Source organism: Calidris pugnax, unplaced genomic scaffold (genome assembly GCF_001431845.1).
Source record: "Calidris pugnax isolate Ruff unplaced genomic scaffold, ASM143184v1 scaffold42, whole genome shotgun sequence".
Lineage (NCBI taxonomy): Eukaryota > Metazoa > Chordata > Aves > Charadriiformes > Scolopacidae > Calidris > Calidris pugnax.
Genome location: NW_015090920.1, coordinates 9,686,996 through 9,708,317, shown reverse-complemented (window position 1 = coordinate 9,708,317; position 21,322 = coordinate 9,686,996).

Here is a 21,322-nt window from a genome sequence, read left to right as displayed (position 1 = left end):
ACAGACATTTTAATAATTCCAGTGAGGTCACCAGAACTGTGTGCTTGCATCAGCTGAATATGATTTAAATATTTAAACTTCAGAAACCCTTGCTAATCTCTTTGATAGGTTTTTAATTGCCCAACACATTGTAGTACTTACCCAAATTATTACAGTGCTATTGTCCTATGCATTGGTTTATATTGACTTGGAATAATTATCTGTTCATATTTTAAAATCCTAAATCTTTTAAGATGAGTTGTCTCCAGCAGAAGGAGGAAGAGCATAGAACAGATCGGAAAGTCTTTGCCATGACTGTAGGATAGGTAAAAATAAATAAATAGGATAAGGCAGGAAATATAGGGCTGAAGTCATAATGAGTCATAATCATGCAAGTGAACAGATGCCCTGCAATCAATATAAGAAGAGATGGGTATTTAATTAGAAACATAAAATAGTTTCAGCTAAAAATAACATCTGTAAAATTTGTTTTGTGATACCACAGCAGCAGGTGTTGTTACGTGGTAGTAACTCTGTTTTGGTGAAGTATTTTGCAAAAGCCAGATTGTGACAGCACTACTTCAGCTGACAAGTGCCCTGCTCCAACAGCCAGCCTATTAGCTTCACTTGAATTCATGGTATGTTTCCTGTGAAGGCAATATCTCTGTCCTGGTTTAGTGGCTAGCCCAGCACAAACCACAACAACTTGTTGCAGTATGAACTTCAGAAATCCAGTTGAATATTAGGTGTGCCAACTAGAAGTGACAAGACTGAGAGCTTGCATGTCCTTAGGTATTTTTATTTTAAATATGGTTATTACTGTCCCACAGAATGGGTAGAGTGAACCTGAACCTCAAATGAAATGCATCTCACCCATTTTCAGTTTAGGAAAAATAAAACCAGATAGATTTTTGTCTTAACAATATTTCCTGTCACTTCTGTCCTGACACTCCTTCATATTATTCATGTGAAAATTTTAAAATGTAGCCTTTTGTCTCCTGATTAGAAACTTTTGTCCTTTGCTTGTGGGAATAGAATATATCCAAATGACAAAGAAGGGTGGTGATTATTCATGTGAAAATTTTAAAATGTAGCCTCTGGTCTCCTGATTAGAAACTTCTGTCCTTTGCTTGTGGGAATAGAATATATACAAACAACAAAGAAGGGTGGTGAAGCACTGGAACAGGCTGCCCAGGGAGGTGGTAGGTGCCCCATCCCTGGAATCATTGAAGGTCAGGTCGGACAGGGTTCTGAGCAACCTGATCTAGTTGAAGATGTCTCTGCTCAATGCAGGGGGTTTTGGCTGAGGAACCTGATCTAGTTGAAGATGTCTCAGCTCAATGCAGGGGGTTTTGACTAGATGACCTCTAAAGGTCCTGTCCTACCCAAGTGATTCTGTGATTCTGTAATGGCTTGATCTGCCACACTAGTGATGTTGAACATACTTCTGTCAAGTCAATATACAGATCACAGGAAGCTGCAGAAACTCAGTTTCAGTCAACCTTATTCGTGTGGTTTGTTTGCCTTAATAAACCAGATGATGAAAAATTCTGTCCTTGATTTTGAAAGAAGGAGAATACAAGTTAAGTGAAGTAATTTCCTTTCCTAATCAGGTACATGTGATTTCCTTTTAAGCTCTGTAACATCATTGAAGAGACCATGGTGGATTTGGATCTCAGCTGATGTGTGGTAGATCATAAGCCTCTATTAAATGATGAGATGGTGAAGCATAGTGGTAAACTAGTAGGACTGGCTTGCAGATTGAGGAGTAGAGAAGTGAGGTGATCAAAGGACCTTTGAGAGAACATGTGGCTGAAGCAAAAGGCAAAGCTGGTGTTTTGCCATGTTGTTTGCTCTAGAGGAGTTTCGCAATGTGCTAAAGTAGGGTTTTGCCTTGTCCTGTGAGAAGCCCTCGGAACAGTCTCAAACTGCGGTACCAATGGTAAGAGTTTGAGACTAAAACAAGAAAATGAACTGTAACATATCTAAGGTTAGCATAGTATTACCTAAGAGTCTTCGGGAAATTAAGAAATGAAATGGCTGAGCAAATGGTTGTATAGCATGACCTAGTACTAAATCAGCCTTGATATCAAGGGAATAAAAGGGTGGTAACTGCAAATCCTACTTTGCATTCTGATCCTACACAAGGTAAGGTTCCTGTTGAAATATCTCAAAACATGCTGGAAACTGGGCTGGCAACTCTGGTAAATAATCTGGGAGAAAAGGGGTAAATAATAACATGATGGTTAAGTACACAGATGTTCAGTCAGCTTTATATTTGACTTTCTGAAGAATGCTCATATGACATGACTGAAAGGCGTGCAGAACTATAGTATTCATAAATGCAAAGTAATGCACTTAAGGACAAGATAAAACAGCTGCGTCGACATATATGCAATGTTGGGCTCTAATTTAGTTCTCAGCGCTTATGAAAGACAGCTTGGAGTTATATTAAAGAACCAGAATAGGCCCAGAGTGGGAAAGAACAGAGGTGTGGAAGAGGAGAGAGTCTAAAAAGAAAGATGAAACTGATTCTTCAAATGAGGAAAAAAACGAGAGGTGAAATATGATGGAGAATTTTGAAATCATGAGAGTATTGAAAAGGTGAATAGGGAGTGATTGCTCACTGTTTCTGACAATGCCAGTTCTAAGAGGTGCCCAATGCCATTATTCAAGCAGCAGCTCTAAAGTATAAAGTAATATCCCTCTTCCTCCTTTGAGAGAAGTTAGTAATTTAAACTTATGGCTTCTAGGGGCAGGGAGGCCAAGAGAATAAGGAAAAAAAATGTGGAGAATCCAGTGTCCATTAGTGGCTGTAAAACGTCTTCCCTAAAAAAGTGATTGTCAGATGCGTGTATGGTGTTGCAGGGAAGGATCTTTCTCCTGACGTACACTGAGTGTCACGCTTCTTACGCTCTTTCCTTGAACGCTTGTGAATAGCTTGTTGTTGGAGGTCAGGTAACAGGGTAGGCAGAACTTTGCTCTTATGATGTAGAAAGGTTTCTGCACTCATATTTTAACTATATCTTAGCATTTTGGCATCCTGAAGAACAAATGCAACAGAGAACAATTTCTTCCTTAATCAGGGGAGCTTTGAGAGTTAAAACCGATGGGAAGCTGTTGCTCAAGTCCACTGTTTGAAGGAAGGTAAGGCCTAGTCTTCAGTACTAGCCGTGGATCTGGTCTTTTTGTCTCTCTACTGATATCCTGCTCTGTAAGTGCCTGAATTCCCTTGGTGACTGCATATGCAGTGGAATCTCTGGGACAAAATGGAGCAGAAGCTGAAATTAAAGCTCTGCAAATTGCCTGGCAAAGGTAGGGACCTTGTTTACTGAGTTCAAATGCTTAAACCTGGCAGCACTGAGCATCTCCTATCCAGAAGAAATTGATTCACAGTGAGCCTGAAGCATGCTGGTTATGACAGAGCAACTCACTGGGATCAGCATGTAAGCACATCAGCTTTCAGAAGGCACTGCAGTGTTAGGTATAGGCACAACAAAACTTTCCAGAGCCAGGAGAGTGCTCTGTCACCTAAATGTCGGTTCAGTGCCCGATGTCATTTGTGACTTTATCCCTGTACGCTAAATAAAAATCTTCCTCTAATTCTCTAGCCTTAGCCCTGTCTCAAGATATATTGAAAGAATCTCAAGATATATGAAAGAATCTCTCAAGGCTATTCCTTTTTTTCTTTTTCTTGTCCTCAATGATCATTCAGAATACATGAACAATAATCCATTTGATTGCATCCAAGCCTGAAATTTATTTTCATTTACACTTACGTTATTTCTCTTGTCTGTAGGCGGCTTTATTGGCTGGTTATAACACTTCCTCCCCCAAGCGCCCCAAAGCTTTCCCCAAGTATTCGATAAATGCTTAACGCTGAAGCAATCAAACAGCTCTCAATTGTTGTATGCAGACAGTATATCTGCAGAAATAAGGCATACATAGGGATAGGCAATATATAGATCTTTTTCTTCTGTTTTGTTGCATTTAAACCTGCTGCTCGAGCCAGGTTTAACCTTTTTGTCCCAAGAATCAAATCCTACATGCCTCTGAGCTACTTTCCAAATAAAGCTGGAGGTTCCAAAGTGGGAGCCTGCCTCCACGAGCAGAGGCTTGAAAAATCACTTGTGATATTTGTTTTGTCTTGGATCACAGTAAAAGTTTGAGCTGATAATTGGAGAAGTTTTTAAAAATTAGCTCTCTGCCACTTCTGTCTTTAGTAGGATGGCTTGTCAGTGAACTTCAAAATAAGAACCTTTCTTAAACGTCCCATGTTCTCTCCTTGGCAGAGACCTGTTTGCATCTGGTAATATACATCTGCTGTCATTCTGCCCAGCTGTATTTGAGAAATGGCTTTTCTGTAGTCTTACCCACAGCTCTTCCCAAACATCTGCAACAATCCCATGAATTCATCTAATGACTGTATTATTAGGACAGGGAATTGCTTGGAGTAGCCAAAGGTAACTTTTAGAATGAAATGGTGTTCTCGGTGTTAAACCAGCAGAAAACTGTAGTGACATCAGGGATATCAAGACTATTAATATAACCTGGATTTACATGGGAATAAAAGAAAATCCACTTTTTGGTTCTAAAATTTGTTAACTCTGACTGTAAACACAGGAGTTTTTAACCATTTAATTACTTCTTGTAGACCCTTCTCTCTCTGTATATAATTCATGTGTTTAGATATCACTTATTAATTCTTTTTTTAAACAAGTTTATAGTAATAGCTTTGATTCAGGTAAATTAAAATTTTTTATGCAATTTATGTAATATTCTCCTGGACCTTGTGGTTTACTGTTGTAACATTTACAAAGTCTATTTTTCTGACCTTATACTCTAACTCAGGCTTTTGTCTAGAGGCCTATAGAATAAATGTTAAGCACAGGTTTATGCTAATATGCACATTAGTTTGCAAGCTAAATGTTAAGGCAATACTTCAAAAGGAAAAAGTAGAATCAAAGGAAATATCATCATGATGGAAAAACTGAACAAACATATACAGTGTAATACATCAGTTTTGTTTTGCTTTGCCTAATTTTACTAAAGACATGTAACCTTTAATATATAGACTCTTACTATTGTCTGGCTTCAGTAAGAATGTTACTTTGTAGGATTCTTTCATTGACCAATCTTCTGATAATGGTAATAAGATGGTAAGATTTCTTTATACTTCAGAACTGGATAACTAGAGAATACTTTTTAATGGATGGAAGGTATACAGGAAAAAATCTTTTAAGTAATTAATCATGTTTATCTACTGATGAAAGTAAAATAGTTAAAATACGTGTATTTTTTTAAAATAAGATTTGCTTTTGTATATTGTATAATGATGTTTTTGAAATACATACTGCAAATATGACCTGTAAAGTGCAAACAAGATTTTGAAAAACGGTTTTCCACTTGTCACGCAGTGGTCTCGTGGTGTATAGCTGAAAACATCAATGCAGTAACCAAAAAGGGATGTTCATGTTCCCTGATGTAATTCTGGTCATTAAGAGCAGATGCAAGTGTGTGTATTTGTCCCTGTGTCCATCTCTTCATCCTTAGCTTGTCCTTTACTGTGGCTGGTAAAAGCTTCTCAGGACCTTTAGTTGAGAGTATACATTTGTTTTCTTCTTTTAGTACTGACATAAGAAAAAAAGTAATATTATGCATGTATTAATACATGCTAAATCCTTGGCTTATTTTAGGCGTAAACCTACGAAATTAATCATGCAGCAGATCTTGCTTTTTTGTTATGTGCAGTTCTAGGCAGGCTGAATGACTAGAGGAGGTAAAGAGGTAGGATTAAATACAGATCAGATGCATCTTTCTTCCTACCCCTCAAGCTATTCTTGTTTGTATGGTCATAGGCCTATAAATTTGTAATGGCATACTGTCCTAAGCTGTGGTATTTAATAGAATATGATTACATTATAAGCTGAGAAGAAATTAAAAAAAAATTAAATAGAAGATTTAATCACATGTCGCTGAAAGGTATAACTAAAAACACAATGAATATGTTTATATTCTGCATTTTAAAACCAGCTGCCAGTTTGAGGAATCTTCAAATTAACTGCGATGTGAATATTCACTGGAAATACATTGAGAAATGTCAGTATGTTCAGTAATTTATTAACTATATCTACCTCTAGAAATCTAATTTCTTCGGCAGAAAGCAATTAAACAAAAAATACTAAATATACTTTATGTAATATATGATTTATTCCAAATTTTTTGTCTTCAATCTCCTATATATAGAACAACGATCATAATGCAATTAATATAAACAATGTGTTTGTAAACAAACACAAAAATTATGGAAGTTTCAGAATTAGAACTCTTCAGGATTTAAGCAAACATTTTAAAGCACGTGCTTACCTTTTAAGATTGTAGTTTAGCCAAGGATTATTACTAGCTGAAACTTCGTTCTGCACTACATTCTTAAAGCCTATTGTTTCCTGCCTATAAAGTTAGTCATTACAGTAAGATTCTGAGGTGTTCACAGGCAGACTGAAGAGTCCATTAGAAAAGTATTTGGTCTATAAGGATAACTTATTTTCTTTTTGCTTAATTTTCTACCAGGTAGCTTTGAGGTAGCAAGATGATTATGTCTAACATAGGAGCTGAATAGAACTTATATGTGTTCTAGATATAGGGATCATACCCTATACAAGGGTATAGGGTGAATACAAGGAGAGTATCTTTTATCAGTGCAGAAGTGAGCATCTGCCATTTCATACAAGCAGATGAGATGTTTCACACAGTATATGGAGCATGTAATATGCTACAAAACCAAGCTTTGCTACTTCTTAGTATTCACTGTTTGAAAATAAAATGGTTAACATAGAGAGAGGTTTAGTTGCAATACTTAGTTCTCAGTATCTCAAACACTTTAAAAATCAGCAGTATTTTGCTACTTACTGTTTGTCAATCTTTAAAGCTTCTTCACAGCTATGTGATCAGACATCTTGCTGATTCACACAAGAATCTTGTATTACTGTTTTTTGTTTGTTTGTTTTTGTTGTGTTTTTTCTTTTAATCCTCTTGATTCTTGGGTAGAGTCAGCTATTATCCCAGGATGTTTTGACTTGAATCCAATCTGTGGAAGCCCTTTTACTCAAAAGAATATAGCAGGCCTAAGAAAGGGGTTTTGTATCTAGGAATGCATGAAAAAAGTGTACTTCGTTTTGTATCTAGGAATGCATGAAAAAAGTGGAGATTCACTTCTGTACTGAGAGAACTCACTGAAAGGAGGAAGGGGAAACGAACCCCTTGTGTGTCGATGCTACGTACCAGTTACCTGATATAAATAAGCCAGGAACAGAGTTTATTCCTGAATAAAAAGGAAAGATAAAAACACAAAATGAGTACTTGCCTGGGACTTCAGGTTCATATTGTTCCCTATGGCAAACTAAATTGCCCATGAATGACAATTCTAAAATAAGAAAGGAAATGCTTTTTTTTTCTATGCTAAAATAAGATTTAGTTTTTGGTATATTTCCATTTTTCAACTACATTTATAACTTTCATCATATAATTCAATTTCACTAATCTTTTTTTAATTTTAGCAATAAGTTTTTTACTGGCTAAACTTTTCAATTATTAGTGACAATGTGGCTTAGGATTATTCAGTGTTGCATGTTATTTTTAGATGCTGTTTTCATTCTGCTGATTAATACGTTTTACCATAAAGAGACTAGATTGTACTTTATCTTGAAACCGCGTCATCAGGAAGCATTTTAGTGAGGTCACGCTTTCTGTAAAGGCTATTTATACAACAGTTTGCTTCGAGCTTCTGTTTCCTTCCTACTAGAACACGCAACCTCTCTGTTCTGCATTACGTACAAGTTAGTAGACTTTCCCCATCTGCTCCTCTGACACAGCTTCCTTATTCCTTTCTTGCTAGGCATATTTAGAAACTGCAAGCATTGGAGTATCATCCCAGGCTGCGCTGGTTGGTGGTGATCTCCTTTCCTTTAAACCTTTAAGCCAGGCTTTGTTTTGTTTATTTTTCTCCTTTATCTTTCGTTTTTCCAAGAGCACCCCTTGTTTCCTCACTAAGAGAGAGGCAGGTATTCCTGTTTCACAAAAGGAAAATGTATACATGAGGATTTTTTTTTTTTTTTTTTGGAGGATACTTCTCCTGTGCTAATCTCCATATTGAAACCTGGGGAGGGGAAAGCTAATTACAGATCGTCCTAATGATTTCTTCTCTTGTAGGAAAAAAAAAAATATTGGTTATCTTCAGATACCTAGATATCATTAAGATATCAGTTGCCAATGTACAATGATGTTCCTAAGCAAATATTAGTGGCAAATCACATTTCTTGCACTAGCCTATATTAGGAATGTTTTTCAGTCAATGGCATAGCCAACTGATTTCTTACTTCAGTAATTTTGAAATTTACAGAACAAATGAGACTAAAAAGATGAGTGTCCTGCATCAGGCTTTTCCCACTGTTTCTTGGGTCTTAAATGTGCTCATCCATCTCATGACTGAAGTTGGCAATAATAAAACTGTTTAGGTAGAATCCCAGTGAAATTAAAAAGAGAGGGAGGGCTTAGACTTGACCACATCAGTGAAATGTTTCTGTAGGAAAAATTCAATTTTTCTTCATCTTTTTCTGTGTTTTTTTGATTTTTAAAATCAGTGGCTTAATGGCTGAATCGTGGAGGAACTCTATCCCTTGTCATCCAATAACTGGTGAAACAAATGCACATTTAAAGCATTTGGTATAATGCTATGAACTGCAATATTTCTGGGATTTCCACAAGGGTTTTTTTGCCCCAGTTGCTATAATCCATAGTTGTTGTAGCCTACCTTCACATTCTCTACTGTTCTTATAACAAAAAGTTGCAGTAGCTTTATATTCTGTAGTGTATTTGGTTCCATCTGAGACAACTAAAAATGACTTGAAAAGAATTTTCTTCCAGAATTTGTTGGCAATTTGAAATTTTGTGTCTGTATAGAGCTTCTAAAGGTTTCTTTGAGCTTGTTTTTGACTGTTAACATCAAATAAGGAGGAAAAAGTTGTGTGTTTTAAGAGTTATAATAGAGATCCATGATCCCATTAACCTCAATTTAGGAAAAGCGTTGAGGACTTTTTAGCTGTGCACCTGTAGAACACATTCTTTCTGTTTTACTGTGTGTGTAAACGTGCTATATAATCCTGTAATAATCCTATGTAAAAATCACTACTTCTCTTGATTTGGGAGGGAATGCTGAGGATTTTGTGCTATAAGGCTTCCTAAATCTAGTAGTTAAAGATGTCTTCATAAACAAAATGTTATTTCAAAACTGACTTGTCATGCAAAGTAGAATTGTAACTTCTGCGTATCTCTGAATATTCCACTTATGATTCCACTGGAAAGTTCCTAATGTTTCTCTAGCTGTTTTAGGATTTCTTTATCTGAAACATATTCCAAAGAAGTTTCAATTACCAAATATGATTTTTCAAAATATCATTAATTCTGAAATGAAAGTGATTTTATTTTTCTCTAATGCATTAGTGGTCTAGAGAAGATTTATAATTTACTCTTCTGGCAAATGCTGGGATGGCACAATCTGAAATAGGGTTACAAAAACTGTATTCTCCTTGAGCCAAATGTGATTATATTTCTTTGCAAAAATGAAATCTATTGAATATTTACAAGCAGAGAGAGAACAGAGGCTGCAGAACAGCAAGGCAAATTTTTAAAGGATTTCAGTGGTTGAGTCCAATTACAACTTCCTAATAAAATCATACTTTGTATTGTCAATATATGTAAATGATTCAGGATCATTTGCATAATTACAAATTATATGTCCTTTTTTGAGGGAACTGTTTTGGCTCCCTGAAAATAAACTTTAATAAGTGTATTTCTGCAAAATAGAGACATGTAAAAGTGAAACTGTCTTTTTGGATCCATAAATTGTTCTCCTGAGTGCTACCAGGCATACTGAAAAAAGAGTAAATTTTATTTGCAAACAGATCATTAGGAAGGGTTGGCTTGTCTTACTTCTAGATTGAAGGAATCCCTGTCTTATGTACTGCAAATGCGAATGACTTCCATTATAAGCAACCTTTCTGTGGGGGATCTGATAAGTGAAAAGAGCAAGTAACTTTTTCTTGAAATGCTCAAAGATTGAGAAGTACAGAAATAAACTGCATTACTGCAACATTGGGTTGTTGCTTCTCAGGTAAAAATTGGTGTGTTTGTTTTTTCCTCTAAAATAACGTAGTTTTCTTCTATCTAAAAGATTAGGGGAAAATACCTCAGATTGATGGAAGTGCCTGTACTTTACATGTTATTGAAGGAAGTTATTGTTCCGGTAATAGGCAACTCAGAGCATCTCTGAATCAAAGGAGTTCCAGAAGGAGCTTTGAGAGAAAATATAGAAAATCATGATGTGTGTGATTGAGGAAAATTTTTATGTGAAACTTAGTAAGAAGATATGTTTTCTTCCCTGAGAATGTTTCAGTACAAAAAGAAATGGCAGATTTCTTAGAAGACACTAAGTAAAACTCCCAATGCTTATGTGCAGATTGTTTATTATATCCACTATTGCTGGGTCTTGTAAGTATGGTGAAACAAGTTAAATTCTGAGGGTAGGGATGAAAGAAGCAAGATCTATCCAGATTCTGTCACCTTTATTGGTTTGAGTATCACGGGAGTCATTGCGATAGACCTTAGTGTTGTGGTTAATGAAATACATATAATGGAGTGTTAAAAGGGTAATGCTTTCTAAAAAAAAGTGTGATTCTCCAGTTCCTTTCACTTTAAAAGCAGTAACTCCAAGTGAGGAAAATAAGCACATTAAAATGTTTGAGTCAGTGGTGCCAGGGGAAGAAATGTTTGGGTGTGCTTTTCAGGTGAATGTGCCGGCAGCAAGCGGGTTAGTAGAAGCAGTGTGCTACCTGGCACTGCCCCTGAATACCACCCTTTGAATCTCCTAGTTCAAATTCCAGAGAAATCCTTTGATTTGGTGAACGTCAAAATAAGGGAGTGTGGATTTATATTTCTTAAAATGTTCATAGTGTCTTTAGTTTGTCTGCAAGAGTGTAGTAATATTTGCTACTAATTTCATGTTACATGTTTTTCCTGGGTGTTGTGCATATTGAAGTTAGTTTCCTTTCTTTGCTTCTTTTGTCACATGAATGGATCGTGGGTACATATTTTTTCCATTTCATCTGAAGTTGGCTACCCCATCAAATGTGAGGATACCAATGATCTCGCTGGCTTAGCAGTGCTTTAGGTTGGTTCATTACAGTAATGATAGGTTAGTCTGTATTTTTCTTGAAAAAAAACCCTTGTAAATAATTTATACTGAGCATAACTTCAGCTCCAGAAAAAAGTGTAGTATTTTCCAGTAATAGCACTGGCAGATAAAGGAATTCTTATGTGCTTAGGATATTAGCTTAGGTAAAAGCTTGTTATTTTCACAGATGGTTACAATATTGCTGAAATTTTTCTGATAATTATTCATGCATAAATTTGTTAAGCATATGTCAGGGAGGATAGTTTTTTTTTAGTACTTGTATATTTGTCCTCCATTGTTAAGGACAACAGAGGATATATGGTTGTGATAGGGAGGCATTTTGCAGTGGAAAAATTCAATTTTCTTGGTATATCATTGCTTGGTATATACATTATGTGATTTATAACAAATTACATGACAAGTATAGCTACTAGCTTGACTGCTATTTTTTTAAAAAAAAATTACAGCTCATTAATCAATATTCATTTTTCATATAAAAGCATTATTATTTTTAGGCATCTAAAGGCCATGAATACCCAAGAGTCAACACATATTATTAAAACTGTTGAGTATCACACTCATTCGTTTCAGTTTAAAGGCTGACAAAAAATTTCCTCTGGAATAACTGGATCAGAATTCAGTGTGCCTGGTTGCAACAACAGAACGCCCTAATAATAAAGTGCAAGGCTATGTAATAGGAACGAATGAAGTGTAAAATAAAATAATAGAAGAACATGACAAGCTAAATGCTTTCTGCAATGCAGTATTCTTGGAAGTGAGTATATCATTTGAAAAAAAAAAAAAGTTACCTTCACCGTTGCTAATTTCACATAGGAGATATTTCTGACTTATCTGTGTTTATCTGGTTTACCAGATCTCTGGATCTAAAGTTGAGGGTTTAGTAGCCACAATAGCTGCTGTGGAATAGATGTTACCTCAAATATGCAGTAGTTCAAGACTAAATATTTTGTTCTCTATCTTTTAATGTATTTGCTATATAGTCTGCAGTGATTTACACAGTTTCAACAGAGGCATAAAGTCACTCTGAAATTGCAATTTGCCTTCTTATTTGAAGTACTCTGGAAATGCAGCACAGCTTTTCTGCACTGTGCCACATTCAGGGAGGAGCTTAAGTCTGCAGAGGTGAGACCACAAAAACACAGTAGGCTAAGAAACAATGAAGGGAATGCTATATAAGTTGGAAAACAGCAACAAACCACACTTTGCTGTACTTTACTAGTACTATTTACTATTCTGTCTTTACATCCAGTTAAATTCTGGTCAGCCTGCACAATTAGGCTACAATTAAGGAAATGAGGCAATCTTAATAAGCAAACAGAACACAGGCCCTGAAGGTCTGCACACTTCGTTTGTGCTGCTCATTCCAGGGAAAGGCAGTCAGCAGTGGCACTTGGACTGCCACTTCCGATTGAAAATTGTGTACTTCCAAACATTTTCAGTCCCAGAACAGTACCGAGCACAGCACACATGACATTCACAGGGTCATGTTTACCTTTCTTGGCAGCGCTGCGCGTCCGCCTATTACAGAAGGATGAGAGAACTGCCAAAGCAGTAGACTTGCAATTGGAAGGTGCAGGGGGTGACAGGGAGGTTTCAGAAGTTTCCCATACTTCGCCTTTAAGATCCTCTGTGAATGAACAATGATTCACATCAATTCTGATGAAAACTAAATTGGTTTGCCACCCATAGCAATTTTCTTATCCTTCTCCCCTGTCTCTTTGCCCTCTCTGAAATGACGAGCTGTTGGTTACACAGGGTTGTGCCTGGGCCTGAGATAGTGGGGATTCCTTTCTTAATAGCCACAGGTGGTCATCTTATAAGACTGAGATTTGATTACCCATATCATTGGCTTAGCTCGCATAGCTGCAAATGCTATTAAAGGTAATAAAATTATCCAACCCTTACATCACTGTGCTGTGGGCAAAGGATATTGTTCTCAGCAATCACCATTTACGTCTAACCATTTAACACTGGTGAAGCTATGCTAATGGCTTTCTATGACATTTTCGAAAGGACAGCCATTAGATCAAATGAGGAGATATCTACCTAGCAAAATGTAACATTCAAATATTTATGAAGAAATAGAATTACCAAGTTTGTCATCAATGACATTGGTAAACAAGGCTGTTCGAGGCTTAGGTGCAGAAACAGATCTCTTGCCCTTTCTTTTCCCAGCCTAATAATTCACTGCGGTGGACTGAAACACAGGCTGATGTTGTGGTTGGATATGAAGGGCAATATAGTCTGTAAGGCTTTACATTGGTAGAAGAGTGAAGTGAAATTAAAAATGGGTAGACAAGATAGACAAGAAAGTTAGACAGTTCACTGCTTTAATTACGAAGACAGAAGAGGGCTTTATGATCTGTGTTATGGACCACTCATATCAGCCCTGGGATGTGATGATTCTGCTAGGGGTGCACGTCACCACTGGGGAAAGGTATAGCAATGACCCTGTCATATTGTTGCCTGGAGTCATGCGTTACCTGTTCTCAGCTATTGCTCACTCCCTTTGAATAAAAATTGTTTTCTACAATTTTTTATTTTTTTAAATTGTAAAAGACAATGTCCAAGCCATTGCATTTTCAGTGATACTTCTCCTCTTCCTCCCTAGCTAAGTAAGGTAAACATAATTGGTTGAATCATACTACTTATGTGATGCAGAGTGTTCATTCTATTTATTCTATTCTCTCGGCAAAACCTGACATCCAGTGTATGTTTGTGAACTATTAAATAATTCTTGTATATTATAGAATAGTGTTTTAGATCAACAAAGGTTTGCTATTGTATATTAGTACAGATAATTGAAATATTTAAATAAGTGGCATAAATAGCAATTTTCGACCTTACATAAAAAATCTAATTTTATCTGTATTAGGCATTCAGGATCAGGGTTTGATTTGGAGTCTCATCCTACAAACTTTTATTCATTTGACTTCACCCACAAAAACCTTTCAGTCATTATTTAATCTTTGACACTAGTAGCCCTGCTATGGTCAGCCTGTATTCGTAGAAACCAGAGTTAATGCTAGAGGCAAAAGTTTTCAGAAATTACTTTTTAAGTGTTGGTGAAGTAAGTGTGGAAAATAATTATCTCCATATCCATTTGTAACCTTTAAAATACTTAGATTATATAACTATAAAGCCATAAAACATGGCTGTTAACACCATGACTTCTAAGTATATATGATAATGTAGTTGGAAGGTCAAAGAGAAGATCTCGTCTTGTAAATACTTACATGAATAATCTGTGCTTGTTAATTATTCTTTTATGTGAGCAGGAATGGGCATTTCATTGAGTATTGCTCATTGGAATAAGCAGTGCAGAATCAGACCTTCAGTGCGAGCAATGAATGGGAACTCTATAATGTTGCTCTGATAATTTTTTTTTTTAGCTGTTTTTCCTGATCTAGTTCGTTCCCAAAACAGCTGGGGTGGAAATCAGTCCAATTCCAAAAGACAATGGAAATTTGCTTCAATTGCAAGGTACTGTAATCGGTTGTAGTATCAAGTTGAACATTGCACACTGAAAAGCAACTGATTCATGATCCATGGGAAATGATTCCGCCCTACCAGCTGTTTTAATGTGGAACTTCACTGGCAATAAAATATAAATCTACTGTCTACAAGGCTGCTCAGTTTTATATCTATTTCTCTAACAACTTGAGTCTTCCAGGTAAGGATTTCATTAATTTCAAATATTCAAATCTTGGCATATTAATTTGAGTCTTCTATACACCCAAATGGCTAAAAAAGCATGCTATCTCCTACTATTTTCAATCTAGGAATCTGACTTGTTCAGCAACTTTGGTCGTGTATGAAGGCCACAAGGGTAAAGAAAGTGTGAAGGGGGATTTTTTTTTCTGCTCCTGAAATCTTGGGATTAAGGAAAAAGCAGAATTACTTCTTCAGTATCCAAATGAGAGGTTTGTGTTTGCTAAATCCTAATGAAAGGTATCAAAATCCATATGTTGCTCCAGCTTTATAATGCAAAAATAATTTGAAGATTTTGCAGGCTTTATCCTGAGGTAAGCTATGAATCTGGATTTTGCTTTCAGCTGCATGGATACGGTATCACAGAAACTCAGCCTAAATCTGCAGTTGTAAAATGACTGTGAATGGTCACATTTATATTTTAGGTTTGTGAAATAATTAACTCTGAGGTTCTTAGGAAAAGCAATCATCAAACCTACTCCCCTCAGCCTGGTCCAACAATCTTTATCTTGGCTGAGTTAAAATATTTGAGGGGTAATTATGTAGATCACCTTCAAATGTGTAAGGGTCTGGTTCACAGTTGTGCACGTGGTACTTCATTATTTGGTTAACATTTGTGCATAAATATTTTAGGTTTTAATTACTGTGCTGAAGTTATATCTACATTCATAGGGTAATGCTGCGTTTCACAACTTTCATCGTGATGCATTTAGACAGTGGAATCACAACATCTGAAACTTCATGCTGTCTGTTGACTGCTTATATATATAAACAAAACAAATCTTCAGAGAGAAACAGATTTTTCTGTATACATGCATATACTAAAGTTGTCCCATAATGTTTTGTATATGTATTGCTTTATAGCTTGGGTTTGCTTCTCTCTCGATGGCTGCAGCCCCAGGAGAGTGGCTCCATTCGTTGGTTTGGGTTACAGCATTGGTAACTTGAGGAATAGTGCAGTCCTTGTCTACTGCATACAGCAACATGAGATGCAGTCATGGGCAATTGATTTCTCTGTGCAAACATTACTGAATATATATAGCTGTTAATGCAGATACAAAAAAAAAAAGGTTTTTCCATTTTTCAGCAAGTTTAGGCCTGTTTCCCCATAATATGAATTATTTCCCCAGGTTTAATATAATTTAAAACACAATAGAAAAAGATTAGAGAAAATATATTACTGGCTAAGTGGAGTTACTTGCTTTTAGTATATATGCTACAAGCCAGTAACTTGCCATATGAATATATATAGCATACATTTGGGGATGGGGGGAGGAGCTTTGGGGATGGCTTGTGCTGATTTCATCTGAGTTGACATGATGATAGATCTCAACCCCTTGAGATTATGTGCTATAACTTTTGGGAAGGTGCAATGACATCATCACTCTTTAGATGTGAGAACAGAAGAACTTACAATAGATTTCAAAATTCCAAAATGAAAATGTCTGTTTGGGATGACTTGTTTGGTCATAACTTTGCTCCACTACAAATATTATGGCTATCAAAACTTCTTATGATGAAGTCCTGCAAATGAAACACAATGAGTGTTCTAGCTTCAAACCATGCAAATGGATATCTGACTGAATTAAACATTTTCATTGTAGTGATAGTCAACACTTCAGCATGTTTAATACTGCTTTTTATTTCACTGATCAGCTGAAGAATTAAAACTATTGCACTCTTTCAGCATCAGTCTCATGCATGGAATTAAAGAGAGCATAATAATTAGACACAGCTCCTTGTACTAAATGTGTGTCTATATCACAAGCTGGCATCATCTGAGATTTAAAAGGTCACTAACTTTGGTGTGTTTTTCCATTTCATATGAACAGCACCATTCTTTCTTGCATAAATATATGAGATAGTGTATTTATATACCCCAACCCTAAGCTTGAAACGTCTGATCAGTGCCAATTCTGTAATCAACAGCATTTAACTCCTTGTTTATGTGCCTTAATTTTGCTGAAAGAATAGATTGTCTTGGTGCCCTTTGCTTTGAAGTGCACTGAAAGTGTAACGCAAATAGCTTTCTATGGGAAGTAACAGCAGCAAAAATGTGGTGGGAGGGATGGGAACATGCTTGCTTGGTTGATGTTTTTGTGTGGGTTTTTTTGTTTGTTTCCCATATCTCTGAAAGATATCTGTGGTTAATTGTGTTTTTTCCTAAAGTGTTAGAACATTTTGATTTGAGGTATCTTGGTCCCCTTGTTGGTCCTAGTGAGATCTCATTTCTGAGCTAGTATTCACTGGGCCACCAAAGAGAAGACCTGCTTAGAACAGGGAGGCTTTGAGTGCTGCAGCTACTGCAGGTCTTACATCAAGTGGGAACCTTGGAGGAAAGAAAAATATTGGACTGCAGTAGTGTTCAAGAGGTTCAGGAATGAGGTACATGCTCCAGCAGGTCTAGGAAAAATATGATCAGGGATCAGCCTGGTTATATTTAAACCAGTAGGAAAGCTAGAAAGGATGACCTTTTTTTTTTTTTTCTTTTATTCTAGTGTAACTCATATTAGGGTCTCACTAAAATAACTTGGGCAACATTCAAATATCGTAAGTGACACGTGAAAAGTGTTTAGTGAAAATAAATATATATTGGGTTTCTTAAAATATTGCTCCCAGTTTCTTCTGAAGTCCTCCAAGTATGAGTACTCTGCCAGAAATGACAATTCAGAATACAGTGTTACTCTGTTTAAAACTGATCTGTTCAATAAGCATCTTTTTTAAAAGGCTCCATACTTCTAAGCTCTTAATGATTATTGAATCATTAGTCTAATGTATCTCAAGGGTCTTGTTGTAGAAAATTACAGATAAAATACCCACTTCCCACGACGTTAATGGTTTGGTAAATAGTACCTTCCTTGCAAAAACTTCTTTAGATTTGTCCAAACTGCACTTGTTATAAATTGTTTCATTGTCAAGAATTAATGGTATCCTAATCTAAAAGATGTCAAGTAGGGGGAAGTAAAGACTATGCCAATTTGTGGAATTTCACTTAGATTCAGTATTTTTCTAGAGGGACGTTTAATTCCTTCTTTGCTCTGTGTTTAAATATTACCATTTCAAGCACAACTTTCCTTAACTCTCAAAGTAAATTTTAGCTGTTGGCAATCTTGCTACTTGTTTTAAAGAGTGGTTATTTGCAGATTGTTTAGATCTAAGTAATGTGAAGTTTCAGGCAGGTCTGATGATCATGGCTAACTATATTGGCACTCGAGGCGATAATAATTCACTACAAGTTATCAGTCTTGAAGTGAATGAGGCCCTTTGCATTTTAAAGTCATTTCAGGTTCCTTGTGAATTGTAGGCAAACAATTCTGCACCAAACCACGTGTGCTTTCAAAGTTTGCATTTGCATAGAAAAGGAAACAGCACTGAGGGAGCTGAATGGTTTCTTTGCATGTGCATGATGTCAGCAGAATGGCAAACTTTGTTCCAAATTTTATTTTCAGATTCTCATTCTGTGAGATCTCTAGAACCTTGGTTTTGTTGTACTGAAGAAATAAGCATAGCTAAATTGACAAAATGTGATTAAAAAGTGGCTGGTAACGTAGAGAATGCTGAACCATGCTTAAATTATATGGTATTTTTCTATATGGTACAGTGGTTTGCACTTTAACAGTACCCTATATACATAGATACATAGATTTTTATCGTTACATTAAAAAGGGTTGTTGAGTACTTAGTTTTTAGGAAGTGCTACAATTAAGATGCACTACTAGAAGATACCAACTGTACATTGATTTTATGTAGGCTGCCACTGTATATAATTACAAAGCTGTGTTTATGGAATCTTCCAATGAACAACAAAGAGAACCAGAATATCAAATATCACTCGGTAGGTATCAGTCTATTTGGAAAAATAAAAGGAAAAATGGACTGCACTAGGTCTTGATAACTTCCAGTTGTTCTTTTCCAGCCATTCCTGGCTTTCTTTTGGGAGTAAAAACTTGCACATGAAAGGTCAGGTTCTTTATCTGTTGAGATCAGTGGTAGACTGTTCACTTCTTTCAGTAAACAGTGAATTATGTCTGATTTCCACATCTAAGGACGGCATAAAAATGTAGCAACTTTTGTGGCTAGCTCCCAGATCATGAGAAACATGGAGCACCTTGGTAAAAGCATCACTCTGTGGCAAAATAAAAAAATAAATATGAACTAACTGGAGGAAAACAGACCAGAAAAGAGGATGAGGTTTCTTGGGGAATAGTTACTATTTGTCTTAGAGCAGAGATGAAGAAATCCAGAGTTAACTCTGGTTGGTTGATAACAGGAAAGAACAGCCTTGACATGAAGAGTACAGTCTTTGCTCTACACATGAAGAACATGTTTCTTACAACTCAGCTTGCTCATTATGCTGTTGCTGCTAATGAAACACAAGAGTGCTTTGTTACAGGAATATACCACAATTTCTATTCTTTCCGGTTGCAGAAGGGAGGATAGTATTTAACACTGGGCCTTAATCCTGGATGAACAACTGGAGGGAGATACAGAACTGGTTCTGAGCTAGGGAAACATCTACCCTGATTTAAAGCAAAAGGGTATGTGTACGTGCACAGACTTCCACCAAAAGCTGACATTTGTATGCCTCAATATTGAGATTTATTTTTCTACTCGTATAAATATTGGCCTACAGTTTAACCACAGTCAATATTCACCTCTGGAATCAAGAAATTTTTAGTGGCCATAAAGAAACTGATATTATTGCTTCTTAATGCGCTAGTCAGGGCTGCATATCAAAATAGGATGGCACTGGTGCTTGCCAAACTTTAATTTCTAATTAAAGTGCTTCTGATAGAGGACTACATACATGCCAAGTAACCAAATTGCAATTTTGTTTTTATATCTTATGTTGAAATATTTAATTTAACTTTTGTCACTAATGAATCCGTGGATATTGTGGGAAGGATCCTTTGTTTACAAGGGAGATAAGCAATGTGGTCTGAAAAAGATTTTTGTTTTGGTTTTGTTGTTCCCTTAGCCTAAAAAGAATTGAGAATGAAAGTATACAGTTCCTTTTCATAAATGCAAAAACATAACAATTACATACCCAATTATTTAGTAAAGATTAGGCTTTAAAAAAAAATCTTTTGTCTTATAGTTTGTCAAAGAAGCTGTAAGATGAAATATGATCAAGAGCATTCATAATTTGAAACCTACTGAACGTTGAATGCTTTGATTTATAATTGATGCTTCAGATACATTATAAGTGTGAAAACTTCAGATAACTATGGTAGTTTACACACAGACATAAAGGACTGTGCACTAAAAGCTCTATTTTAATGGACCTGATCCTGTCAAAATATCAGCATGCAAGAAGTATTACTTCTAAATATTGAGTTCTATTTTACTCTATGATGAAATACTCTGGGGATAACAGAGCTTCTTGAAAAAGTCATTTTTTCTAAACAAGGCTTGTTGTGTTTCATAATTAAACAATCAATGCCATTCCTTATAGGTCTACAATAAAGTAGATCCCATTTTATCACCCTGTGAACTTAGTGACAGTAATTGTTCCATGGGCGCATGACAGAAAAATTTGGGGATGAGTATAGTAAGAGTTATGGTGTTTGTGCTGGCATTTCACTTTTTGTTTTATTTAGGGAATTAAAGCTGAAATATCCATTTTCTCAAATGTAAGATGAACAATTCCTTTAAAGAGGTACATTAATAGATGAGAACAAATGTTACAAAGAGAGAATTGAATCCTTGACAAAGCGGGGAGATGGGACCACTGGTGCACCTATCAAGGGTCAGCTGGGAAGTGGGGCGTCCCAGTAGCAAGGTGTCGAAAAGATCGAAGGAGCTGCACATAAAAAGGCAGCAGATTCATCAGCACACTGTATGTTTCGGAGAGGGAACTGCAGGCATAACTAAGGCAGTTCAAGAGGGCAGGCGGGTACTCATTGCTGAAAACTCCAAATTCAGTGCTGAGTACTAATTAGTAGTAGGCATGGCTTGGCATTCTGCTGTCTGTGTTTTTGAAGATTTCCTCAAAACTTATATTCAAAGGATGGAGAAGCTTCAATAAAAAAAAAAAAAGCTTTTGATTTCTAGTTTAGTTTAAAACTCAGCCTTTTACAATGTTACTGAAAATGAAGAGCAGATTTCTAATAAAGGAACTAATTATTATTAAAATTCTGGTGTCAGCAGAACACTTCATCCTCACAGACAGAAATGAAATAGTAGTTCGCAGATATTTATTCTAAGTTTCCAATAAGTACTTGGCAAAAATTCAATAATGTTCATTAAGTACATAAATGGAAATATTAAAAATAAAGATTTTTCCCTTGTGATTTATTATATCACGTTTTTGAAAAGCAAAGTTGAAGAAAGAAGTCGTTATCTGGCAAAAAAGGTACTACAGAAATGTTAATTAAATTGTAT